The 27,335-nt window shown below is 34.4% G+C and overlaps 1 long non-coding RNA gene and 1 pseudogene across 1 annotated transcript in view; one reads left to right on the top strand and one right to left on the bottom strand.

Annotated features, from left to right (window-relative positions):
• LOC141584450 (uncharacterized) overlaps positions 1-27,335 on the bottom strand; it is a 191,986-nt gene that overhangs the window by 7,605 nt on the left and 157,046 nt on the right. The window contains exons 5-6 of the long non-coding RNA XR_012517503.1: positions 25,035-25,093; positions 12,371-12,426 (exon numbers count right to left, since the gene is read on the bottom strand). This is a non-coding gene — a long non-coding RNA (uncharacterized LOC141584450). The remainder of the gene's footprint in view (positions 1-12,370; positions 12,427-25,034; positions 25,094-27,335) is intronic.
• On the top strand, positions 5,742-6,313 carry LOC104650981 (chromatin modification-related protein MEAF6 pseudogene; annotated as a pseudogene).

Here is a 27,335-nt window from a genome sequence, read left to right as displayed (position 1 = left end):
ATGGAAGAAGTCACTGCAGATGTTGTAGAAAGAGCAAGAGAACTAGAATCAGAAATGGAGCCTGAAGATGTGACTGAATTGTTGCAATCTCCTGACATAACTTTAATGGGTGAGGAGTTACTTTTTATGGAAAAGCAAAGAAAATGGTTTTTTGAGATGGAATCTACTCATGATGAAGATTCTATGAATATTGTTGAAATGATAAAAAATGGATTTCAAATATTACATAAATTCAGTTGACAAAGCAGTGGCAGGGTTTGAGAGGATTCACTCCAATTCTGAAAGCAGTTCTACTGTGGGAAAAATACTATTAAACAACATTACATGTTGAAGAGAAATCTTCTGTGAAAGCAAAAGTCAATCAATGCCAATTTTACTGCTGTATTATTTTAAGAAATTGTAATAGCCCCAACATTCAGCAACCACCACCCTGATTAGTCAGCAGCCATAGACACTGAAGCAAAATTCTCACCTGCAAAAAAGTTTATTACTCACTAAAGTCTAGATTGTTAGTATTTTTTAGCAATAATGTATTTTTAAATGAAGTTATGTACAGTTTTTAGATGTAAGGTTGTTGCACACTTAGACTAGTTAGAATAGTGTAAATATAACTTTTGTTGGCACTGAGAAACCAAAAAAAAATGCCTCTTACTTTATTGTAATATTTGCTTTACTGTGGTGGTGTGTAACTGGACCTGCAATCTCTCAGATATGCCTGTATTTCTTACAGGTTTCTCTTTCACCTGGTGAGCATGCATCCTTTCAGTGTTCAGCATTCATACTAGTAACAGAGAAAAACTCTGAGGCCACAGGTCCTCAGAGACTCCATCACTTAATCACTGCCTTCCCCTTTCTTCAAAGGGTTTACCCTGATAATTCTTCCACAACCAAATATTGAGTAGGATACCAGATATGTAAGTAGAATACAATAGAACTTGTATCCACATAGTTTCCCTTTGAATCTATATTTTTGCCGTTTAGATAAGTCTCTTAAAAAATATTCTCCATTTCTATTCTGGTAATATCACACCCTAGATTTTTTCAGTTGACTATCAAAAATCATTCTTTTTTACTCATATATTATGTTTCAACAAAATGTAAACACTTTGAGTTTTACTTGTGGCCAATACAGTTATGTTTTGTATAATATTTGGATGTAGGAGAAGATTTAAGTATCCCTCTAAGGATAAGGAATTACTTGTTATCAACTCCATATCTAAATTGGGTGTAAACATATGCCTATATAGGTAAGTTTCAATACAGGAGTCTCTCCTTATTCACAGTTTCTTTCTGTGGTTTCAGTTACCTGGGGTCAACCAAAGTCTGGAAACAGGCTAGTCCATTACAATAAGATATTGTGAGAGAGAGGAAGACCAAATAAATGTTATTATAACTTATTAATTTTTTTATTATAACTTTTATTAAAGTATATTGTTATAATTATTCTATTTTATTATTAATGTGTTACTATGTCAAATTTTTAAATAAACTTCATCATAGGTATGCATGTATAGGAAAAAACATAGTATATATAGGTACTATCCATGGTTTCAAGCATCCACTGGGGGTCTTGAAATGTATGCTCTGCAGAAAAAGGAGAGCTTCTATATTTTACCAGGCATTTTACGAGTTGTTAATGTGAAAGCACTTAACCAAAGTGGGTCACTGGAGATTAAGTTCTTATTAAATTCCAATATTGATCAGCAGATGCCAGTTGGGATATACTTGGTTTTCTGAAATTATTAAGTATCTGAAATACATTAAGCTAATAAGAATTTAGCAAACATCCACTTATGTCAGGCACTATGATGGGCATTTTGAAAGTATCCGTTAACAAATAAATTAAAATCTCTGCCTTTATGAAAGTAGAGCTGTGACAAGCATGAAGGGACTTGCATGACCTAAGAGTGAGTGTCTCCTTAAATTTTGCAACCTAGATGCCTTGCTGACCTTACCCCAGGACAACCATGTGACATGAACCTTATGAAGTAGTGGGGAAAATGCAAAAAACAAGATTAGTGAGATGGTTTATAAATTCTTTTGGATTTAATAAAGATGAAAAATGGGATAGAAACCTTTTTAGTTTTTTAGAGCAAGGAAAAGAATTGCACTTTTAGTTAAGGATGTCTAGGGATATTCTCTTTGAGATGGTGAATGTTGAGTATGCCTGATGGAGGAGACGTAGTACATTATATGGAAACCTGAAGGAGGAATTCTAGCCAGAAACAAGTAAAAAGGCCTTGGGTAAAACCTTACCTAGTATTCTCGAATAACAGAAGAAGGCCAGTATAGTTGGAGTGGAGTGAGCAAAGGAGAAAGTTGTAGGAAATCGGTGATAAGACTGAGCCCAGAGAACTTTGGGATAATAAACAGTGATAAGACTGAGCCCTATAAGAACTCTGGTGTACATTCTGCATGCTATGGAAAGTACTAGAGAGTTCTGAGTTGAGAATTGTCATGGATTAACATATTTTGGCAGCACTACACTGCTGCTATCTAGAGAAAAGACATTAGGTTGCAAGGTCCAAGTGGTGAGATCAAATGTCTACTGCAGAAACATAGGAAATGAATGTATGATAGACATATTTTATATCTAATGCTACAGAATTTGCTTTGGGTTTGAATGGATGGAGAAAGAGAAATAGTGACATTAAGGATGACAGTATTTTGCCTTAGTAGCTAGAACGTTGTTGTCCTTTATTGAAAGGCGAAGACTATTCTGGTTAGAAAATGATAGGTTCAAAATGTGTGTTAGACATCTAAACTAAGATATTAAGTAGTTAATTTTCCCTCTAAGAATCAAGAGTTGAGGAGGGAAGCTCACATTGGAAATATAAGTTCATCAGCATGTAGATAGTATTTAGAGTCTCAGTATCAAGGAAGTGAGATTAAATAGAAAATAAAAGAAATCCTGGATTTACTGATTTGGCTTCTCCAATGTATAGAGGTAGGGAGATGAGGGCATGTCAGCTGAGGAGACTGAAAAGTAGATGGAGGGAGGGGGAGGGAAGGAAGAGAGTGTTATCTTAGAAGCCAAGTGAAGGAGACATTTCAAAATGTTGTTATATCAGATAGATCCCAAATCATATGAGAATACGATGGGCCTTACTAAAATGCAATTCCATTAAAAAATAAGATGGATATTGCTAAATGTTATACATTTTTATATTTTTAGTACTTTTGTTCTTCTTGGAATTTTTTAAGCATTTTATTTACTCCATTGATGCAAGCTGAGGGCATATAAATATCATGATGTCTGCTTCCTCTTGCTGAGGAATCTGCAGTCTGAATAATGATCTTATGGTCATTGCATTGATCCATCCTATTACTTTGTAGCATATGTGAGGACAGATTGAGGCAGAAGGAGAAAAAGCAGCATTGATGGCAAAGCTACTATATTGTAAGTGCCCCCAGTCTTACCTGGAGAACATTCACTAACTTTTATTGACCAGTTGAGTCAAAAGCATCCCATCAGAGGCAGATAACATACTAAATCTCTAGTTATAAAATTCCAGATATTTCCAGTATCCTATTCTCACAAAAAGGTGAGCATCCATCATAGTTGAAATTCAGGTTTGTAAGATGTGAATTAGAAAGAAGCTAAAATACTGAGTACTAATATTGCAAAGAGTAATCTTCTAAAACAATTTTGTGGGATTCAACAACAGATTTTTCTTAGCTTTTAATTAAACCTGAATTTGGTTGTGACATTTTGATAGATTCAGACAATTTTCAGCCTTCCCACAGTGATTCGTTATTCTACCCTTTTAACAGTGCATTCTTCCCACACACAGATTTCAGGCATAGGGGCCTCAGTTGAACAAATATAATTAGTATCACACAACCTTCAATTTTATGTTTAAATACATTTTTAAAAATTATTAACTTTGAAATAATAAAAAAGTAAAAAAGTTACTTTTCATTATGAGAGACAAAAACTCAAAATATTTCATTTAAGTCTGGGAAAAGTGAAAGAAGAAGAAAGAGAGAAGAAAGGGGGTTAAAAAATTATTCAAAGAAGTGTATTTTTTAATTTCAACTTTTATATTAGATTCAGGGGTACATGTGCAGGTTTGTTACATGGGAACATTGCATAACACTGAGGCTTGAGGTATCAATGATTCCATCACCCAGGTAGTAAGTAGAGTACCCAATAAGCAGTTTTGCAGCCGTTTCTCCTCTTCCTACCCTCTAGTAGTCTCTAGTGTTTGTTGTTCCCATCTTTATGTCCATGTGTACGCACTGTTTAGCTCCCACTTATAAGTGAGAACAGGAGGTATTTGGTTTTCTGTTTCTCCTTTAGTTCACTTCAGATAGTAGCCTCCAGCTGCATCCATGTGGCTGAAAAGGACATGCTTTCATTCTTTTTATGGCTGTGTGGTATTCCATGGTGTATATGTACCACATTTTCTTTATCCAGTCCACCATTAATAGGCATCTGGATTGATTCCATGTTTCTGCTCTTATGAATAGTACTGAAATGAATACACAAGTGCATGTGTCTTTTTGGGAGAATGATTTATTTTCATTTGGATATATATCCAGTAATGGGATTGCTGAGTCAAATGGTAGTTCTGTTTTAAGTTCTTTGAGAAATTTCTAAAGGCTTTCCACAGTGGCTGAACTAATTTACATTAGTGTCTCCTTTTCTCTACAGTCTGGCCAGTATGGGTTTTTGTTTTGTTTTGTTTTTTTTTTTGTTTGTTTGTTTTTTGTTTTTGGCTTTTTATTAATAGCCATCCTGACTGTTGTGAGATGGAATCTCACTGTGGTTTTGATTTGCATTTCTCTGGTCACTAGTGATGTGAAGCATTTCTTCCTATTTGTCAGCCTCTTTTATGTCTTCTCTGGAGAAGTGTGTGTTCATGCCATTCACCCACTTTTTAAATGGTTACGTGTTTTCTGCTTGTTGAATTGTTTAATTTCCATATAGACAATGTATATTAGACCTTTGTCAGATGCATGATTTGTGAATATTTTCTTTGCTTCTGAAGTGTGTCTGTTTAACTCTGTCAGTAGTTTTTTTGCTGTGCAGAAACATTTTAGTTTAATTAGGTCCCACTTGTCAACTTGTCAATTTTTGTTTTTGTTGCAATTGCTTTTGAAAACTTAGTCTTAAACTCTCTAAGAACTTTTAATGGTTTTTATTTGTCTGTGTTATGGTTTCATCCACTTCCATTCTAATCTTGTTTTCTAACCAGTTATCTTCAAGCATGTTTAGAATTCTTTAGAAAGGGAAATACAGTTCTCACCCAACTATTTTTCATTTCATTTTAGAATGATCCTAGGTCTAAAGAGTGAGAAAAATAGAGGACTTTCTTATCTTCTGCATGCTTCTCAGAGAGCTATTCCATCAGCCATTATATTTCAAGCTATGCCTAAGTTATAGGCATGGTGGAATGTGCAGTCTCAAGAGTGATATATGAAATGCAAGAATAGGATATGCTATAGTCTGAATGTGTCCCCAAAATTCATGTGTTGAAATTCAGTGGCCAATGTGAAAGCATTAAGAGATGTGGCCCTTAGGAGGTGAGTAAGTCATAAAGGGCATGGCCTTCATGGGTGAGAATAGGGCCTCTATAAAGGAGCTTGAGAAAATGGGTTCCTTCTCTTATCCTCATCCACCAGGTCAGGACACAGCATTCGTCCTTTTTTGCCTTTCGTCCCTTCTGACATGTGAGGACACAGCATTCAAGGGACCATCTTGAAAGCAGAGACCAGGCCGCCCGCCGCAGCCCGACATGGTGATGCACAACTTGGTGCCGCCAGGCAGATCCCAGACACCCGGCGGGAGCTGGCGGAGCTTGGGAAGCGAAGCAGGAACTGGCGGAAACAATACAAACTTGGAGCAACAGAGCTATGCTTTTGAGGGAAGCTACCTGGAAGACACTCAGATGTATGACAATATTACTCCTGGCTGGGATCGGTGTCTGACCAACCCCCCAAAAAAACTCCAGTAGCAAAAATGATCGAAGGAATCAGAAGTTTAAGGAAGCTGAACAGCTCTTCAGTAAATCCTGTTACCTCAGTAGCTGCCGAAGTGCACTGGCAGGAGTTCAGGACTAGCTCATTGAAAAGAGGGAGCCAGGAAGTGGGACTGAAAGTAACACTGCTCCAGACTTCCACGGTCAGGAAAAGAGCCCTGAGGATCTGGATGGATCTGTTCAGGGAGGGAAACCTCAGAAGCCTGCCTCATCTGCTTCCTCAGGGAGTCACCACAGCAGCCGTAAAACGCGAAAGAATAAAAACCGGCACAGGATTGATCTGAAGTTAAACAAAAAACCACAAGCTGACTATTAGAGGATACGTTAGTGCAGAAGCTTTCAGGCTGTAGAGCTCTGCTTCCCTTCTTTGACCTCACAAAGATAAACATCTTTCACCTGAGTTCGTGGCCACCTCTGCTCTCCCAGACCCAGTGCCTGTGACTTTGAGTAGTTTGTTCTAAATGTGGTAACAAGTCATTTCAGTAACACATTGGATCTTTGGCTTTATGTCATTTTTAGTAACAGAACTGTAGGAAGATCAAGACATAGTTATAATCCCAGCAAGTTGCTAACTGTACATTTCTCCCTTCTTTGAATGTCTCCCCCTAAACTGGCTCGCACCAGCTTCATCTGTGATACTCATCAAGAAATGTTCTCTGCTTTTGTTTTATGCTGAAAGTAGAACACAAGTCACATTTCAGATGGAGACTGTAAATATCTGGCGTTTTCTTATATTGCTTTGTGTTTTCTTATTTTTCTCTTGTTTTTATCATCTTATTTCTTTGGGGTCTTTTTGTAATGCCGTTGTATAGCTCATACATTCCTGCTGACATGTCTGATCATCTCTTTCATGCAGTTGCCAATAGTCATAACTGAAAATAATCTGGTTTAACTGGGAAATTTGCTACTTTGTTTTTTGCAAGGGGAGTATTTAGTAACTAGCTATCTTAAATCTTGGAAGCAGATTCATGTGCAAGAAACAGAAAAAATAGAAAAACATGTTTAAATTGTTCCCTATTAAATAGCCATTTTTATTCTTTTGTATAAATAAAATTTCACAGGCTTTGAAAGAAAAAAAAAAAAAAAAAAAAGCAAAGACCAAACATTCACCAAGCACTGAAACTGCTAGCATATTGATCTTGAACTTCTAGCCTTTAGAAGAGGGAAAAAGATTTTTTTTCAAATTTATTTATGTATTTCATCTATTTATTTAAGTAGATAAAATTTTATGTATTTGTTTTATACAACACGATGATTTGAAGTATATATACATAGTGAAATAGCCAAATCTAGCTAATCAAATATGCATTACCTCACATAATCATTTTTGTAGTAAGAACACTTAATATCCACTCTGATATGATGTTGTGTTTTAAGAATACACCATATCATAATAAACTCTAGTCCCCATACTGTTGAATGGATCCCTTGAATTTATTCCTTTTACTGAACTATACTTTTGTATCCTTTGACTAACATCTCCCCAACTCCTCCTTCTCCCTGTCAACACACAACAGCTCAGCCTCTGGTAATCACTATTCTACTCTATTTCTATGCTTTTTAATATTCCACATGAGTGAACTGTGAGATATTTGTCTTTGTATGTCTGGCTTATTTCACCTAACATAATGTCCTCTAGGTTCATCTGTGTTATTTCAAATAGCAGGATTTCCTTCTTATTTATGGCTCAATAGTATTCCATTGTGTATACATACCATATTTTCTTTATCTATTTATTTATTGATGGACACTTAAGTTGATTGCATATCCTACTGTGAATAGTGCTGCAATTAATATGGGAGTGCAGACATCACTTCGACATACTGATTTCATTTCCTTTCATACCCAGTAGTGAGAGAATTGAGTTATACAGTAGTTTTATTTTAATTTTTTGAGAAACTCCCACACTGCTTTCTCTAATGACTAATAACGTTCCCTTATCTCTACACCTTCAACATTTGTTATCTTTTGTCTTTTTTTTAATGCACATTCTAACAGGACTGAGGTGATATCTCATGGTTTTGATTTGTTTTCCCTGATGACTAGTGATGCTGAATATTTTTGCATATACCTGTTGGTCATTTGTGTGTCTTCTTCTGAGAAATGTCTACTCAGGTTTTTTGCCCATTTTAAAATTAGGGGTTTTTTTTCTTGTTATTAAGTTGAGTTCTTTATATATTTTAGATATTAACCCTCATCAGATATATAGTTTGCAAACAATTTCTCCTAGTCTGCAGATTGTCACTTCACTCTGTTGACTGATTCCGTTGCTTTGCTAAATTTTCATTTGATATAGTCTCATTTGTGTATTTTTGTTTGGGCCACCTATGCTTTGGAGACCATATCCATAAAGTCATTTCCCAGACAAATACCCTGAAGCATTTCCCCTATACTTTTCTATGTAAAAGCCTTACATTTAAGGCTTTGAGTTTGAATTAATTTTTTAATACGGTGTGAGATATGGGTCATATTTCTTTCTTCCACATATGGATATACCATTTTCCCAACACCATTTATTGAAGAGACCCAATCTATGAAGGCTGTATTCAGGAAGTAGTATAGATCCCAAAAACAAGGTCAAGATAAGAAACATTTTATTTTATTCCATTGGAAAGATGTTAGATGTGGCCCTCAAGATGTTTCATGGAGAGAGCTGCAGATTAGCATTTCCCCGTTTGTATACTGAGGTATCAAGTCAGCAAAGTGCTTCACGGGAAAAAAATTCATAACAAATACTAGGAAAGATTCTATTGCTGTAAACCAGTCTCATGTTGGATAACTCTTTAAAAGGCAATAATAAAGTAGCTTAAATTTCCATGCTGCTATTAAATCTCAGTTCAGATTTTGTTAAATTTCAATCAAGTTCATACTTTCTTATTCCTGCTGACTTTCTTATTTGTCTACTGCTATTTTATTAATGCCATTTTTTCCTTGGGAAAATACATATTGAAGATATCATGCTTTTGTTGCCTATTTTGAAAGGTAGATAACTGTATTTGCTATCATTATATTTACCCAAAATCAAAGAAATAAACAAACCACTTGCAAGAATTTCTAATTCAACTCAATTCAATTCAATGACAATAATATTGTGAGATTCACAGCCCCATTTGTTCAGATTGTGTTTTCCCTTTAAAATAGTTTTTGCATTGAACAGAAATATTATTATTATAGGGGAAATAGCCATAAAGTAAACCAAAAAATTAGCCCAATGTATTGCAGAACATTTAAACAGATTGTGGCCTTGAAGTTTTGTATTTCAGTTCCAGATGGTTTAACAATCTGTACAAGAAGGGAAAAGTTATAAAGATTTTAGATAATAATATAGCAGAAAACCTCCATGATATCCCTCTTCTTTCAAAGGAATGAAAGAATTTATTAAACAAGACACAAAAATGCAAATAGTAAAGATTCTCACGTTCACATTTATAAACTTATTTTCATCAAAATATATCATAAGAGTTTCTTTAAAAGTCAAAGATACACTTATTAGATGATTCAGCAATTCCACTTCTAGGTGTTTATCCTAGAGTATTGAAAATATATGATATTGTTCACACACAATCTATAAATTAATATTTGTAGGATAATTATTGGCAATCATCAATATTAAAAATAACCTAAATGTTCTTCAAGTGAATTGGTCAACCCACCATGATACACCCATACAATGAAACACCACTCAGCAATTTAAAAGAAGGAATTATTGATACAACATGGATGAATCTCAAATACATTAGATTGACTGAAAGAAACCAAACCCAAAGAAGTTATCTATAGATAATTCCACTCATATGACATTTTGGAAAAGGCACACATATAAACCAGGAAATATATCAGTAGTTTACCAGGGTTAGAGGTGGAAGAAGGGTATGAATACAAAAGGGTAGCATGATGGAATTCTTTGTGATATCAGAATTGTTCTCTCTTGTGTCTGTAGTGGTAGCTACAAAACACTATAAATGTTTAAAAGTGCATAGAACTGTATTTCAAAAAGTGAATTTTACTGACTGGAATTTTTAAATTAAAATAAATAAGATAGTAAAAGAAAATGTAGAGGTTGGGCATGGTGGCTCATGCCTGTAATCCTAGCACTTTGGGAGGTTGAGGCAGGTGGATTACCTAAGGTCAGGAGTTCAAGACCAGCCTGACCAACATGGTAAAACCCCATCTCTACTAAACATACAAAAATTAGTTGAACATAGTGGTACATGCCTGTAATTCCAGCTGCTTGGGAGGACAAGGCAGGACAATCACTTGAACCGGGGAGGCAGAAGTTGTGGTGAGGCAAGATTGCACCATTGCACTCCAGCCTGAGCAACAAGAGCAAAACTCTGCCTTAAAAAAAATAAAAAAGAAAGAAAAGAAAATGCACAAAGATAATATGAATATATATGGCATATGGAACCCAGAAAATATAGAAGAACTTAAAAATAAGTAAGGGGAAATCATCTCAATAAAGAAACGGGCAAAGGTTTTGAAGAAGTACAACACAGAATTGAAAGAACAAATTGCTAATAAAGGAAGTGAGATGTCTGTGTTCGTTAGTACCCAGGAAAATAAAATCACAATCAAAAATAATTATACAAGTGAGTTAAATTTTTAAAAGTCTTGTTTTACCAAGTGTTCGTGTAAAAATAGCAGGCAACAGAGCCCTGATACGATAAGTGGAGTATAATTGTTACAATCGCTCTGTGCGCAGTTTAGCATCAGTAACACTGACAGTAATCTGACTATCAGTTTTAATTCTACGAACATAGGCACCCAGGGAGATATTTACAGAAATGTTTATTATACCCATAATTGAAAATAACCCTAGTAACATGAAGAATTCATCTTGTAACTCAGTGGCTTCCAAATTTTCCAAACAGGGCCCATATGTAAGCAATACGTTTGGGAGATATTGACAGTACTCACCACCACTGTTAGAGTGGTTTAAGAAAGGCAAATGAGATGTGGGGGAAATTTTCTGGCCACTTCTTGGAAAGTCTTTCTTCACGTCCAAGAAAGAGCCACAAGTAAGGCTGGACAATATAACGCCTTTGGACCCTGTTGTATCAAGCTATCATGCCTCGAGCTGCTGCAGCCATCTTCCAATCAATGTGAGGAAAAAAATTACATTAAGGATGGCATAGCCAAAGAATCTGGTTTCTTGATGCCCTTCTTGGTCCATTTTTATTAATAAATCCCTAAGTCTGCCCTGCCATTGGGCTTCTTTATTTCTTCAGCCACATCGGATCTGAGCTTCGTTCTCAGCAAACTAACACAGGAACAGAAAACCAAGTACTGCATGTTCTCACTCATAAGTAGGAGTTGAACACTGAGAACACATGGACACAGGGAGCGGAACATCACACACTGGGGTCTGTTGGGGGGTGGGGAGTTAGGGGAAGGCTAGCTTTAGGAGAAATACCTAATGTAGATGACGGTTTGATGGATGGAGCAAACCACCATGGCACGTTTACACCTAGGTAACAAACCTGCACATTCTGCACATGTATCCCAGAACTTAAAGTATATTTAAAACAACGTAAAAAAAAAAAAGTTTTTTTCTTTAAATGAAACTATCCAAACTGCTACAAACAACAAACTGTCAGCCCCAGTTTTGTTCATGTACATAATGTCCTTCTAGGTAGTAATTTGCTAATATATATTTGATCAGAATATCAGGGTAAGTTATTTAAGACAGATACCTCCACTTCACATACAAGGATATAATGCAATTAAATATATGGTTTATTTCTCTTATAATTTTTCTTTTTTTTTTTTTTTTTTTTTGAGATGGAGTTTCGCTGTTGTTACCCAGACTGGAGTGCAATGGCGCAGTCTCAGCTCACCACAACCTCCGCCTCCTCGGTTCAAGCAATTCTCCTGCCTCAGCCTCCTGAGTAGCTGAGACTACAGGCATGCGCCACCATGCCCAGCTAATTTTTGTATTTTTAATAGAGATGGGGTTTCACCTTATTGACCAGGATGGTCTCAATCTCTTGACCTTGTGATCCACCCGCCTCGGCCTCCCAAAGTGCTGGGATTATAGGTGTGAGCCACTGTGCCTCATCTATTTGTAATCTTAAGAAATGATAAAAGTCTCTATTGTTATCCTTGAAGGCATATATCAGAAAACATTTTAGCAATGCTGTCCTATTAATACAAAAATGCTAGACTAATATACTTCTTGCCTTTTATGTTCTAAAAAGAAATATATTTTTATATAAATAATCTGTTTTATTACAAATTATATGTAATCCAAAAAATTCAGATATAATCATTCTTAGTATTTTGTTTTATGTACTTCCAAAAATTTTAAAAACCTATAAGTACACATTTTTACCCCCAAAATGGAACTATATGATGCATATCACTCAGGATTTGCTTTTTAAACTTACCAGTATATTGGAGAATCTTTCCAATCACATTATACTTCTTTAACTCTCTGACTGATCTGGAACAATATAAAAAATGTCCAGATAAGTTTAATATGCATTGCAGAAAAAAGTAAGTCACTGGTTCAGAAACATAGAAAATTACCAGGATTTATCCACTTACTCTAAGCACCTCAAAAATCATTGGTAAAAGAGAAGATATGAATGAGGCTATTGATTAGACAACCTTTAAAAAATAATTCTAGACGGTCTTTCACAATGGTTGAACTAATTTATATTCCCATCAACAGGGTAAAAGTGTTCCTGTTTCTCCACATCCTCTCCAGCATCTGTTGTCTCTAGATTTTTTAATGATCGCCATTTGAACTGGTGTGAGATAGTATCTTAATGAAGTTTTGATTTGCATTTCTCTAATGATCAGTGATGATGAGCATTTTTTCATATGTTTGTTGGCCTCATGTATGTCTTCTTTTGTAAAGTGTCTGTTCATATCCTTTGCCCACTTTTGAATGGGCTTTGTTGTGGAAGATAGCGTGGTGATTCCTCAAGGACCTAGAAATAGAAGTTCCATTTGACCCAACAATCCCATTACTGGGTATATATCCAAAGGATTATAAATTGTTCTACTATAAGGACACATGCACACGAATGTTCATTACAGCACTGTTAACAATAGCAAAGACCTGGAACCAACCCAAATGCCCATTGATGATAGACTGGACAGGGAAAATGTGGAACATATACACCATGGAATACTATGCAGCCATAACAAACGATGAGTTAGTGTCCCTTGTAGGGACATGGATGAACCTGGAAACCATCATTCTCAGCAAACTGACACAAGAACAGAAAATCAAACACTGCATGTTCTCACTCATAGGTGGGTGTTGAACAATGAGAACACATGGACACAGGGAGGGGAGCACCACACACTGGGGTCTGTTGGGGGGAAATAGGGGAGGGACAGCAGGGGGTGGGGAGTTGGGGAGAGATAGCATAGGGAGAAATGCCAAATATAGGTGAAGGGGAGGAAGGCAGCAAATCACGTTGCCATGTGTGTACCTATGCAACAATCTTGCATGTTCTTCACATGTACCCCAAAATGTAAAATGCAATAAAAAAATAAAAAATAATTGTAGAAGTATCATTCATTACTTGAACCAGAATGGCATAAACCATGTTCTGATTTAATCTTTATAATTAATTTGTAACATGAGTTATGTTTATGTTTATATTTTTCTCCTTAATTCTGTCCATTTTTGGCCAGGCTACACAAAATGAGGATCATTTTTTCTTATGTGTAATACATTACAGGATAGTAGTTTTGCCTTTATTCTTTTCTCTATCTTGTGAAAACTAACTTACTGAGCTCCTCTGTTAAATTCTATCAAAAAATATCAGTAATCTTATTGACTTTATGCCAGATCTAGAAAAAGTAATCTACTTGGATTGTTTACTGTGGAGACCAGCAGAAACTGCCTTGCAATATTAGCAAAGACTGGCTAAATGCTGCTCTCACTTACAGACTTGGAGAGGCCCTAGAAGTTAGTGTACTAAATTAAGAGCTATTGAAACTGAGGGAATGGAAAATATACATATATATATATATATATATTTGGAGTAGTTTGGACTTGATAAAGTTTGTTTACTTGGAAAATTATTATATTGTATGCCTCAGGACTGACTGTGCTTTACATTGCTTTCAAATTCATTCCCTCTCTCATTACAAAGTTCACTTCCATCCTCAGTTCATGGCCCATTTACATCATCAGCCTATGCAAGATCTCCTTACTTTACTTGTTTATTCCCTTTTATTTCTGTTTCTCAATCTCATTCAATCCTACCCATCCACCATAAGTATCTAGAAATAATATGTCTAGGTTTTAGGATATAATTATTTTTAATGTGACAGAACTTTTAATTGAATGTGATTTAAGTATTAGTCAGAATATGAATTTTTCTGGGCTTTCTTTCTACATATCAGCATCCTCTAGCAAATTCTTTTTTATCCTGATCAAAAACACAAATATAAATTTACCCTCTTAAGTTACAGTACAGTATTGTTAACTATATGTACATTGTTGTACAACAGATATCTACAACTTTTCCATATTGTATGACTAAAACACTACAGCTATTGCACAATCCTCCATTACCCCTTGTCCCATACCCTAGCAACCAGCATTCTACTTTCTGTTTCTGTGTGTTTGATTACACTAGTTAACTCATATATGCTGAATCATGCATTATTTGTCTTTTGGGGTTGCTGTTTTAAATTTAGCATAATGTTATCTGAGAAAAATATTATCCTGCTGTTGAGTAGAATGTTCTACATATGTATGATAGGTCCACTTGGTCTATACTATTGTTTAGGACTTCTATTTCCTTATTTCCTTATTGATCATCTCACTAGGTATTCTTCTATCCATTACTGAAAAAAGAGTACTGAAATCTACCATTATTGTGTTACTGTCTTTTTTATTCTTCAGTTTGCCAATATTTACATCATATACTTGAGTGTTCTAAAGTTAGTTGCATATATTTCATAATTGCTATATTTTCTTAGTGAATCGACGCTTTTATTATATACTGTCCTTTTTGTTGCCTCTTGTGATAGTTTTTGTCTTAAAGTCTATTTGGTTTGATGTAAATATTGCTAACCCTGATTTTTTTTTTTTTTTTTTTTTTTTGAGATGGAGTTTCGCTCTCATTATCCAGGCTGGAGTGCACTGGTGCGATCTCGGCTCACCACAACCTCCACCTCCTGGGTTCAAGCAATTCTCCTACCTCAGCCTCCCGAGTAGCTGGGACTACAGGCTGCACCACCATACCCAGTTAATTTTTGTATTTTAGTAGGGACGGGGTTTCACATGTTGACCAGGATGGTCTCGATCTCTTGACCTCATGATCCACCCACCTTGGCCTCCCAAAGTGCTGGTATTATAGGTGTGAGCCACCGTGCCTGGCCGATTTCTTTTGGTTATGATTTATATTGACTATCCTCTTCAGTTCTTTCACTTTCAGCTGATATGTGTCTTTATATCAAAAGTGAGTCTCTTATTGACAACATATAATTGCATTGTTGGCATTTTTATCCATTCAACTACTCTATGTCTTTTGATTAGGAAAGGCTATGGTCTATATGAGTCATATGATGTGAAACAAGCCCAGATGTACAAGTGTGGAGCCAGTTTGGTTCAATGTCAAATACTGGATATGATGGCTTGTTCTGCCAAGTTCTTAAATATATGCATCGGTTATTGCCTAACTATTCATTCATTAAAACAAATCTTCCTACTGACATCATCATTTGGTTCTCCTGGGCACTGAATTTGTTGGTATACATCTGGTCACCCTTCCACATCATTTACGCAACCACCCACATCTTTGTGTCCAGCTCTGAAAAAGCACAGCTGCCTAATGAGATGACTCAGTAGGGCATGGAGTGAAAGTGGCCTTCTGGGCTCAACTGAACACATGGAGGTTGTTCCGTAATGAAGGACAAAGCCAGGAAAGCAAAGCATGCAAAAGGTTTTATCCCGAGATGTAGTTCAGAAAAGTAATACTTCAATGCATCCTTTTAACTTCATGTCTTTCCACATTTGCACTTGTTTAACCAGTAGTACTGTGAGTCTCTCCTTAAGCTGTTCTTCTGAAATGCTTTGACCTGGAAAATGACAAGGCTCAATTTTGCTCAGAAGTCATCACTCCTATAAAATCTCTTTTTGATTTCTCATGAGGTGAATTGGTCTTTCCTTCCACATTCCCAGAACACTTTATACATGCATCTTTCCTGGCACATGCCTCATTTACTCTAATGTTCTGAGTAGTTCTCTGTCTCTTTTGATAGATTGTGGGATATTTAAAAGAAAGGAATAAGAACATGTCTTATTCACCTTATTCCTTTTCCTCGTGAGTATCTAGAATAGTATGTGTCACAAAGAAGGTTCTCAATAAGTGAATCTGCTGCCCATCGAGCACAGGTACTAGATATTCTATTTTAGCTTTTACAACCTTTGTCTCACTTCATCCAGACAACAATCATGTGGAGATTCCATTTCAGTTGAGGAAAGTGGCTGAAAGATGGTAATTACTTGTCCAAAGTCAAAAAGTGGTAGAATCAGCTTTAAAATTTGTTCTTTGTTACAATGTTATATAATAAACAAAGGATAAATTTATACAAAATACATAAATAAAAAATTATGTTTTCTCATTTAACACTTACTTGACATCTGAATAAACTGAAAAAAAATCAGCAAGTTTTCTGTTAGATTTTGCATTTTATTTCATATATTCCTCCACTCCTGCTAATTACCAGTGCCTTGCCTTACAAAGACGTTAACTTTTGAGATTTAAAAGAAGTGTTAGTTCTACTTTCTGTCTGATTCATTTCTTACTTCATATCTTGCTTAAAAACAAACTTCTTTAATTAATTCATCATACTATGATCAATTTTAAACCATTTTATTAATGAAAGGAGTTATATTTGTCTTGCAGTAGTTCTCGTGGCAAGAGAGGAAGCAGAAGAAAGAAGTGGAGGAAGCCAGACTCTTTCTACCAACCTATTCTCATGGGAACTATTCCATTCCCAAGAGTGAGAACTCAGTTACTGCCCTGGCAGGAAGTCATGAATCTGTTCAGGAGGGCTCTGCCCCCATGATTCAGACACCTCCCAGTAGGCCTCACCTTCCAACCTTGCCACTTGAAGATTAAATCTCCATGTTAAGCTTTGTTAGGGACAAATCAGACCCAAACCATAGCAGGTGTAGTTCTACTTGTCTATTTTTGTGTTTGTTACTCCAGTTTTTGATGTCATATCCAAGAAATCATTGCCAAGCCCAATGTCATGAAGTTTTTCCCACGTTTTCTCCTAGTAGTTTTACAGTTTCACTTCAGAATTATCATACGATCCAACAATCACAGAAGTAAATCACTGCATGATTCCACTTAAATGTGGTATCTAAAATAGTCAGACTCACAAACAGAAAGTAGAATGGTAATTGCCAGAGACTGGGTAGAGAGAAAAATGGAAAGTTGCATTTAATAGGTATAAAGTTTTAGTTATGTTAGAGAAATAAGTTCCAGAAATCTGCTATGCCACATAGTGCCTATATTGACAATATGACATTGTGTACTTCAAAAAATATTAAGAGAGTAGATCTCAATTTTAAGTGTTCCCCCCACACTAGAATGAAAAAATGGAACAATTTTAGAGAAACTAGTTTGCATATTTGCTGAAGTACTCTCGTATTAAACTAGAACAGATCCATAGCAAGGGCTCAAAAACAAATTCTGGATAAAGGTATAAATGATGACATATTTTTATTTTTCAATTTGGAAATTAAAACATAAATTTTTTTAAAAGCTAGAAAAAAAAAAGCCACAAAAGAACCAAAATCATGCCTGCTTTAGATTCTTAATGCTAAATTTTAAAAGACAAAGGATTCACCAGTTCAGAGTTTGATGAGAAAGAAGTGTGAGTCAATATTTCTATGCTAATCAGGTTGTCATTCATGAACAAACACAAGAGCAATACATCTACAGTATCCAAACATATCTGATTCATTCTTTTTATAAAAAATTGTTTAACTATGTACACAGATTTCAAGTAAATAAAATTCCTCATAAACATGTGTGCTACAAGATTACCATTAGCATTAAATCCAGTTAAACATAAAATGAATTTCATTAAATAAGTTTTGAAGATAATCCAAATGTTCTTTAATATCAGTGATGTGTGCTCAGCGATATAGTTGGATGTCAGGGGGTGTGATATTTTTTCAATTACCAAATTGAAAAATAAAAATATGTTATCATTTCTACCTTTATCCAGAATGTTTTTGAGCCTTTGCTATCAGTCTGTTCTAGTTTGATATGAGAATACTTCAGCAAATATGCAAGCTCATTTCTCTAAAATTGTTCCATATTTTATTTGTTATTTTTAAGAATGGAAGCCAATTATCCTCTAAAATGAGAACTTCTTTTTCAGTGGACTTTGTTTTTCTCTTAGATTGTTTTAAGAAATAGGATAGATTTTTCTCTAGTCTTCAGATTAATCCTACAGGCACTTTAACAGCTGTCCTTCCTTCTGGATCCTGCAAGCATAAATCCTAGTAATTAAAACTGGACACCACTATAATCTAAGAAAAGATCAGAAATGGAAAAAAAAAAAGGAAGAGATTACCAAATAAACTAATTTAAGATGAAAATGTTCACCTATATTCAATGACATATTATTTAATAGTATAAAATGTCTTGTTATCAAGGTGTTGGTAATATTTTAAGAGACATGAATATGCAAACATTGGCATATTTTTCTATTCAAACAATGGAGAATGATCAAGGACAATCAAGTAAAAATATTTTGAGAGTCAGGTGACCAAAAATGTACATAGGTTTTATTTTCCTTTGAATTGCAGACACAATTTGTGATTTAAAAATACAAGGAAATAAGGTCCAATGCAGCAAATATAAGTCACTCTTGTCTTTTTTAAAATTATAATCACAAATATATTACAGTGATTCTGCATAATATCTCTTGGTGATAAATCCATTTAGTCCTTTAATAAAAATATATCAAATGGAATCCTGAGCAATGCTTTATACTGAATCTTACTATCAGTCTTCATTCTCATGTATTCTTCTATTTTTCTGTATGTTATCTTTCCCAACCCCTCAGAAGGGGTGCTTAGCAATGCTTTATACTGAATCTTATCAGTCTTCATTCTCATGTATTCTTCTATTTTCCTGTATGTTATCTTTCCCAACCCCTTTTGAGGGGTGCTTAGCATGTTGAAGTATATAATGGAGATACTGTATGAGAAGGAGGAGAAAAAGAAAGAGAAAGAGAAAAAAGAAAGAAAAGAAAAAAAGGGAGGGGACAGTCTCTCTTTTATTGATGTGAAAATACAGTGAAACAACTAAAATAAAGCATATTAATTGCTTTAGGTGGTGGATTTATTTGAAGCTATAGATAAATAATATTATCTATCTGGTATATTCTTCCCTCAAACATCAATTTGGTCATTTCTTTAATCTCTTTTAAATTTTCGCTCAAATATCGTTTTCTCAATTAGGCCAATATATTTAAAAATCTAATCAACTCCTTACCCCTACACTCACACTGACCGGCATTCTGAATAATTTTACTTAAACTTTGTTACATTTTTTCATTTTTCTCTGAGACTTACTTAATATTAACACTGTATCTTGACTTATTTAATTTTTTTCTTGTTAGCCATCTCACTCTCAAACACAACCAAAGTATAAGATTCATAGCATCTATTTCAGTAGAATATGTTCATGGGAACATATTACATGCTAAATAAATATTTGTTTAGATTAAATAGAAATGAATTCAAAATAAATTTGACTCATTGCTGTTCAATACGGCCTTAGGTTTTAAGCTAATATAAACACACAAAGTAATCACTAACTATATCTAAAACATTAATGTGCTGTTTTGAGGAATTTAGACAAATAAGTAAGAGTCTTCTTTTCTTTCAATAAGACATTTCAGTGATGACAATTGCAAAAGTAAAGAAACCTTATAAGACAATTATTATGGACAAATTACAGTAAACTTTTGTTTATTCTAGATAAAAATTTTAAAGTAAATCACTTGGTAGTAATAACACATTTAAGAACAATAAAATGCTTTTTATTGTTTTGCTGAGTTCATTAACATATCCAAAAGATATTGGATGTGTTACTTTTTTAAAAATTTTAAGATTTGTGATAGGTAATATTTCAAAATTCAGAATACATAAATATGAATATATGTGTATATTTAGAATGCTTTATTCCATTTGCATTCCTGTCTACCTCTTTAGCTCTGTCTCATATAGGTAACCTATTTTATTATTTTTAAAAAATAATTTATTGTATTTTAGTTGTACATATTCATATAAAAATACATATTCTTAATTTCATTACCTTTATTTTAAAAATATAAAATATATTATCAGTAAAGTACATACTTTTATTTAACAGTTTATTCTTTATTTTTTTCCTCACATCCTTACATAGAGAACTCAGCTACTCAGTATCCCATTAGGTGGATAAACCACAGTTTAATTAATGAGTCCTCCATAACAAAGCACCTTGTCAACACAAGTTAAAATTTATATTGTTGAGTGATTTATTTTGACTGCCATAAATTTGAGATGGGAAAATGTGAGAAATTGCATTATTTCTTATAGTTACATATAGATACCTGGTTTTTATCCAACAGAAATGCAAAAGGAAAATTTTAGAAGATATTGATCGTCCTTGCAGAAACTACATGATTCTCTTTTAGAAGGACTCTCTGCTGTAAGAATGGTGACACCTTGACATATATTAAGTGAGTATAAATTGAACAATGATTCACAGACTATAAATCTATTAAGTTCCATCTTTCCTTCTCAGTTTTTGACACTTGAAGATTATCTCAGCAATCTTCTTCATTATGGGAAATACAGTTTATCTCTCTACAGTGTCTCTAAAAATAGTGAGATTCCATTATACAATTCTGTTAATAACACTGTAACACAGTTGTGTTTAGAAGTAGATCAAACTCAGTTTTATCTTAAAACATGAAATTTATCTATTTGGTTATACATAAAAATATTTGACATTAGAGGAGCAACTGATATTCAGATGTTATTCCAAGAAATGCTACTGATCCTTGTTTTTCATTAGTTCTTCAGTTGTCCTAGCTTTTCTCTCAACACTACAATTACTGCAGTCCAGTAACTGCCTTCTCCCTGGGACTCTGCCTTTGGGACAGTTTTAAGATTTCATTCTGGCCTTGTATACCTGAATATAAGCACAGAAAATCAAAACCATTTAATCTAATAAATAAACCCTCAGCAGCTTTACTGCTGAACTACCTTATTTCTATTTTCAGATTAAGAAAGTGAGAACCAGAAATATCACTCAACCCAGCAATCCCATTACTGGTTATATACCCAAAGGAATAAAAATCATTCCATTATAAAGAGATATGCATTCATGTGTTCATTGCAGCACTATGCACAATAGCAAAGACATGACCAAAGCCCATCAGTGATAGACTAGATAAAGAAATGTAGTTCATATACACCATGGAATACTATGCAACCATAAAAAGGACCAAGATCATACCCTTTGCAGGGACATGGATGGAGCTGGAAGCCATTATCCTCAGCAAACTAACACAAGAACAGAAAACCAAACACCATATGGCATGTTCTCACTTGTAAGTGGGAGCTGAACAATGAGAATACATGGACACAGGGAGGGGAAAAACACACACTGAGGTCTGTTGCGGGAGTCAGGGGGAAGGGAGAGCATCAGGATAAATAGCTAATGCACACAGGTGCTTAACACCTAGGAAATTGGTTGATAGATGCAGCAAACCATTATGGCACACATTTATTAATAAAAAGTTAAATACAGCAAAGATATACAGATTAGAAATATCTATGCCTCTAATAACAGACCATCATAATACATGAAGTAAAAACTGACAGAATTGAGAGAAGAAATAGAAAGTTCTACAATAGTAGAGGCTTCAATGTCTCACTCTCAATAGAGGATAAAATAACCACCAGAAGGCAAGTAAGGAAATAGAGAGCTTGAAAAATACAATAGACCAACTATTGGGCAGTATGTACAGATATATACAGTACACACTACCAAAAAAATAACACTCTCCTCAAATGTACTTAAGACATTTTCCGGGATAGGCCATATGTTAGGCCACATGTTGTATTAATAGATTTTTGAAAATACATGTCATACAAAGAATCTTCTCTGACCACAAGGAGATAAGGTTAGATGTTGATAACAGAAGGAAAAATAGAAAATTTTCATGTTTTTTAAAACTAAAAAACACATTATCAATTACCAGTAAATTACCAAACAAAATGCAACATAAATTCTATGGTTTGAATGTATTCCCCCAATTTCATGCGTGGAAAACTTAATTAATCTAGGGCAACAGTGTTGAGAGGTGGGACTTTTAAGAGGTAGTTATTGCCATTATCATATGAGTGCTTTCTTATGAGAGTGGATTATTTTTAAAAGAATGACTTTGGTCCACTTTTTTCCTCTGTCTGTCTTGCCCATGTGATGTCTTCCATCACGTTATGACATAGCATGAACCTCACCAGATGTCAGCTCCTCAATCTTGGACTTCCCAGTCCCCAGACTTATAAGCCAATAAATTTTTGTTCATTATAAATTATTGAGTCTGTGGCTTTCTGTTATAGCAACACAAAACAAATTCCTAGAAATAAAAAACCTACAAAGGCTAAATAATGATGAAATTAAAAATCTGAATAGAGTTGTTATATTGGTTATCAAAATATCCCAAAAAGAAAATTCCTGGACCTGATGGCTTCACTAGGAAATTCAATCAAACATATAAAGAAGTACAAACACCATCCTTTTCAAACTTTTCCAAAACATTAAAGAGAAGAGAACTCTTCCTAATTCATTCTGTGAGTCTATCATTGCCCAATGCCAAAGCCAGACAAAGACACTACAAGAAAATAAAACTGCAGACAAATATCCCTTGTGAATTTCAATGCAAAAAATCCTCAACAAAATATTAGCAATCTGAATCCATCAGTATATTTTAAAAATTATATATCATGATCAAACGTAATACATTCCTGATATGCAAGGATCATTTACCATACAAAAAAATACATCAGTAGAATATATCACAGTAACAGAATAGAGGAACAAAACATGTCATCATCTCAACTGACGCAGATGTAACATTTGATAAAATCTCCACCTTGTCATGATAAAGATACACAACAAACTATATTCACATAATAAAAATCATATATGAAAAACTCACAGAGAACATCATACTCAATGGCAAAAGAATGAAAGCTTTTCCTGTAAATCAAGAAGGCAAGGATGCCTGTTAAGAAGTGGTGTACATTTCTATTTAACATAGCGTTAGAAGTCCTAGTCAGAAACAATTTGCCAGCAAAAGGAAATAAAACACATCTATATTAGAATGGAGGAATTAAAATTATCATTGCTCACAAATGATATAATCTTATACCTAGAAAACCCTAAAGATTCTACAAAAAACTATTAGAACTGCTAAGCAAATTTAGCAAAGTAGCAGGATACAAAGTCAACACAAGAATCAGTTTCATTTCTGTATACTAACAATGAGCAATTTAAAAAGGAAATTATTAAAATAATTCCATTTATAATAGCATCAAAAGGAATAAAAATTCAGGAATTAACCAAAGAAGTAAAGACGTGGACAATAAAAACTGAAAAAACATTACTGAAAAAAAGTTAAAGAAAACATAAATAAAAGGACACCTCATGTTCATGGGTTGGAGGACTTAATATTGTTAAGATGTCAATACTAGCCCCCCAAAAACCTATAAATTCAATGCAATTCCTAAGAAAATCCCAATGATGCTTTTTACAGAAATAAAAAATCCATTCTTAAATCTATATGCAATTTCAAAGATCTCTGAAAAGTCAAAAGATCAAAAAAAAAAAAATGAATAAATTTGGAGTACTCACATTTTCTGATTTAAAAACTTACTACAAAGCTCCAGTAATCAAAATGGTGTAGCACTGGCATAAAGACAGATATAAAAAACATGGGATTATAATAATGAGCCCAGAAATAAACCCTTGCATATATTTTAAAGAAGAGTGTCAAGATCTTTCAATGAGAAAAAAACAGTCTGATGGTGCTGGGCAAACTGAATATCTACATGCAAAAAAAATGAAGGTGGATGTTTACCTAACACCATGTACAAAATCTAATTTAAAATGAATTATAGAATTAAATCTAAGAGTGAAAACTGTAAAACCCTCAGAAAGAAACATAGGGCAAAAGTTTTATGACATTGGATTCAGCAATGATTTCTTCAATATGACACTAAAGGCATAGGCAACAGAAAAAAAAAAAAGACAAATTGGACTTCCTGAAAATTAAAGAATTTTATGCATCAAAGGACATTATCAACAGAGTGAAAAAGCAACCAAAAGAATGGAATAAACTATTTGCAAATCATACATATGACAAGGAATAAATATATGTATATATAAAGAACTTCTAAAACTCAATGACAACAAAAATAACCTGATGCACAAGATATACCCGTGCCCCATAAGCACATGTAAAGATTATTAACATCACTAATCATTATGGTAATGCAAACAAAAACTGAGTGAAAAACTACCTCACACTCATTAGAATGACTACTATGCAAAAGCAGAAGATAACTGTTGGCAAAAATGTAAAGGACCTGAAAGCCTGGTGCACCATGGTGGGAAGGTAAATGGTGCTGCTGCTGTCAAAAACAGTATGGCAGTTCTTCAAAAAAATTATAAATAGAACCACCATTTGATCTAGCAATTCCACTTATGGGTATATACTCAAAAGAAATGAAAGCAGGTCTCAAACAGACATTTGCACACTCATGTCCATGTTTAGAGTTACTCGCAATAGCTAAAATGTGGAAGCAACCCAAGTATTCAGGGGCAGATGAAAGGATAAGCAAAATGTGGTATGGACATGAAATGGAATTCTATCCAGCCTTAAAAAGGAAGGATATTCTGACATATTCTACAACATGAATGAACTTTGCAGGTATTATGCTAAGTGAAACAAGCAGTCACAAAACGACAAATACTGTATGATTCTACTTACTTAATACTTAGAACAGTCAAAATCATAGAGCCAGAAAGTAGAATGGTGGTTTCCAGGGTCTGGAGGAAGAGGAGAATGAAGAGTTATTATGTAATGGGTATAAAATTTTGATTTTGCAAGAAGAAAAATATTCTGGAGATGCATGATGGTGATAGTTGCACAATATGTATGTTCTTATCCCACTGATCTATACACTTGAAAATGAAGAAAAACATTCTGGAGATGCATCATGGTGATAATTGCACAATATGTATATTCTTATCCCACTGATCTATGCACTTGAAAATGGTTAAAATGTTAAATGCTATGCTAGGTGCATTTTATCACAATAATTTTTTTAATCTCATAGGTTTTAAAAATGTCAGTTATAATAGCAATAATAACCTCAAATAAGACTACGCATATTTTTTAGTGTTTAGACAATAACTATGAACTCAGGATCCGAAGTCAGATTGTTTGAGCTCAAATGTTGGCCGTATTACATACTGGTGCAGAGGAGTTTGGCAAATTCACTAACCTCTGGGCCTCAAATTTTTCCTCTGTAAAATATAGATGATAATATCACTTACCTCATAGCACTGTTATGAGGCCTAAGTGAATTTAAAAATGTAGATGATAATACTACTTACCCCCCAGTGCTGTTATGAAGCATAAATGAATCATTATTCGCAAACCTTTTTGAATATGCCTGGAGCATAGCCTGCCCTCAATAAAGTTGGCTCCAGTTTATATTACTGCCCTCTGACCCTTTATACTCCACATATGGGAAGAACATTTTTGGATATGCACATTCATTTGCTCCCCTCACCTCATTTGCTTGAAACACTCCAAAGTCTTCTTTTTGCTTTTAGATGCAAAATCAAACATCTTTATGTGGCCTATAGGGCCTCAAAGAAGTGGCCTCAAACCTTTCTCTTCAGCCTCGTTTTGCACCAGGTTCTCTATGGCTCTTAGGGCTTCTGGAACATTCACCTTACAGATCTTTTTATCTTTATGCTCGCTACTGCTGCAGGACATTTGTATATGCTTCTGCCTGAAGTGTTCTACTTCCCTCTCTTCTAGCTCATTCTTACGCTTTCTTAGCTTATTACTACTTCTGGGAAGCAGCCCCTGCTGGCCCTTATTATTATGTTAATACCCTATTATTTTACAACTTCTATATTACCATGTTTTTTAAAAATGAAAATTCTAGGGAGAGTGGTTCTGAATGGCTTGTCTTGAATTTTATTCTCATTTTCAGGGAAGGAAAAGAGAAGGCACTTTGTTTGACAGATCCACCAAGATCCTATCCGTGGAATCAGAGTAGATGCCCAAAACTAAATCAGAGGGATGTCCTAGGGTAATAATGGCTGGACAAAAAAAAAAAAAAAGAAAAGAAAAGAAAAGAAAAAAACACAGATTCTCAGTACAGGTAACATTCGGTTAAGGTCAGTTTCACTCACTAGCCTGAAACTCCAAGAAAAGAGAGGCTATGTCTGTTTTGGCTAATCACTTTATCCTCAGCACGCAGAACAATGCTTGAAATGCAGTTGCTCTAGTAAGTATTAATATTTGTGGAAAGTTGTTATACTAGGCATTGGAGACACGATCTGGAACAAAACAAATTTGGTCCCAACCTTCTTGGAGCTCAGAATAAGAAGGCAAATAAAAAAGCAACTGCTCATTATCTTAGAAAAAGTAAGTTGGGACACTTTTGATAGAGAACGTACATTGTTATAATTAATTTGTACCATATATAGCCAGGAAATGTTTTTAAGAATTTAGAGATAAATTGTTTCTACCAGCGTCATTTATCTCAAATTCTTAATACTTGGATAGATTCCCTGCACTCATATTCTTCAAATTAACTCCTTGGAAAAATTCAGGCTAAATTGATTATGAGCTCAGTTTACATTCAAGAGTTTGTTGCTCATATAATTCGCTAACACACGCAACACAAGTTTCACAAGCACTCTATTTTAAACCTTTTGGCCATATTGGGTTGTCAAAGTACTTAGAGGTGCTTTTCTTTAGTAGAAGTAACTTACTAAGTTATGGCTGACAGATAATTGAAATGAAATCGTATTGTTGGAATAAATGAATATTTATCTAGTGATCTGAAAGCACGGTATACAGTAGTATTACAGATTTCACTAGCAGATGAATCGATGACAACATGGTCTCAAGACTTTCATTGGTCAGTCTTAGCGTGCCCCCTATAGCACCGGGGAGAAAAAATAGAACTCAAACGAAACATACAGTTTACTTTGTAAGCATACGATATTCCTTACCACCAACTTTAAACTTCCTTTTAACTCACCC

This window comes from Saimiri boliviensis, chromosome 5 (assembly GCF_048565385.1).
Source record: "Saimiri boliviensis isolate mSaiBol1 chromosome 5, mSaiBol1.pri, whole genome shotgun sequence".
Classification (NCBI taxonomy): domain Eukaryota; kingdom Metazoa; phylum Chordata; class Mammalia; order Primates; family Cebidae; genus Saimiri; species Saimiri boliviensis.
Note: the sequence above shows the minus strand (reverse complement) of the source record. Positions and strands in the feature narration are given on the sequence as shown.